Raw genomic sequence first — 1,668 nt, 5'->3', positions numbered from 1 at the left:
CCCAACATCCTGGGTGATCTCTCTCTCACACACACACAAACACACACTTAGGCACGTTTTCCACAACACCTCAATCCTAAATTATGCTCCAGAAGCGTATATAAGGGAAAGGGAAAGTGAGACAGAGACACAGGCAAGCAGGCACGTGTAAAATGTTTGTGAGCATTTCCCTGGATTTCTTCCATTATGATACCTCATTCTGCAAAAGCTGCTGCTATCACTAAGTCAGAATTGCCTGCAAAAATAAATATTAAAAAAATTTTCCTCAAAAAAAGGTCGATATTATCCTCAGGACCCAGTGATACAAACCATCTGTAACTGGAAAAGGAAGTGTTCATTGCCAAGAACACAGATGAAGCCTAATGAAGAAAGATTGATTATCAATTTTTGCACAATAATCTGCGGTCAGTTAATTTTCACATGGCAGCTTTGATGTCATTGTTCCTCATGGTGCAGATGACTGGATTTATCACTGGTGGCAGCAGAGAGTACAGAAGCTGTGAGATCCAGGGCTGATGGAGAGTCAGAGACAGGCTTAAGATAGGCGAAAGAGCTGGTGACAACAAACAAGGAGACCACGACGAGATGAGGGATGCAGGTTGAATAAGCTTTATGCTGGTTTACCTTGACCGGAATTCTCAAGACCACCGTGAAAATCTGAATATAGGACACAGTTACAAAAGTAAAACATATGATGGCTACAAGGAAACTAAAGGTCAGAACCCCAACTTCACTGAAGTATGAATCAGAGCAGGAGAGCTTGTGAAGCTGTGGAACCTCACAAAAGAACTGGTGAATGCTGTTGGACTTGCAGAAGGATAAATGAAAGACACTCCAGGTGTGGAGAGCAGAGTAAGGGATGCAGCTGAGCCATGCTGTGGCGGCCATACAGATGCAAGTAGTCCCCTTCAGGATTGCCGTGTAGTGGAGAGGTTTGCAGATGGCGATGTAACGGTCATAGGCCATGGCAGTGAGTAAAGCAAGATCAGCAGCATCAAAGCTGTGGAAGAAAAAGACTTGGGCAGCACAGCCAGGGTAGATGACGACTGTGGTATTCAACAGAAAATTGGTGATGGCCTTAGGGAGGATGACAGAGATGATTGAAAGGTCTGCGGTGGACAAATTCACCAAGAAGAAGTACATGGGGGTGTGAAGGTGATTATTGACAGCTATGACCAAAATGATGAGGAAGTTTCCCACCACAGAAACCAGATAAATCCCCAGAAATACCGCAAAGTGGAATATCTGCAGTTCTCAAGAATCAGAGAGTCCCAGGAGAATAAACTCTGTCACACTGCGTTGGTTGGGCATTTTCTTTCCAACGGGTTGGTGAAAGCTGTGAAGGGAAGGTCAAGGGCTTGGGTTGAGACTTGTCTCTGCTCTCTGAATTTCACAGTTGCCCTGAACACATTTTGGTCACTGAAAACAAAATGTATGAATCCCACATGATGGACCAAACTACGACTCAGAAACAAGAGCCCCTGTGATCATAGTTCCATATACAATGTACATGCCTAGGTAACACACAGGGATAAGAACATGTACATAGATTTATATGCCTGTAGCCTATATATGTTTGAGATATGCATGTCATGTATATTATCAATATTATATGCTTAACCATATGTACATATCTTTATACAAACACTGTCCATGTTTCTTAGCATT

At 43.0% G+C, this 1,668-nt stretch overlaps 1 pseudogene; it reads right to left on the bottom strand.

Annotated features, from left to right (window-relative positions):
• Positions 1-380: 380 nt before the first annotated feature.
• LOC104269895 lies at positions 381-1,311 on the bottom strand (annotated as a pseudogene).
• Positions 1,312-1,668: the final 357 nt, after the last annotated feature.

Source organism: Apaloderma vittatum, unplaced genomic scaffold (assembly GCF_000703405.1).
Source record: "Apaloderma vittatum isolate BGI_N311 unplaced genomic scaffold, ASM70340v1 scaffold3336, whole genome shotgun sequence".
Classification (NCBI taxonomy): domain Eukaryota; kingdom Metazoa; phylum Chordata; class Aves; order Trogoniformes; family Trogonidae; genus Apaloderma; species Apaloderma vittatum.
The sequence above is the reverse complement of the archived record's forward strand: the minus strand, read 5'-3'. Positions and strand labels throughout refer to the sequence as shown.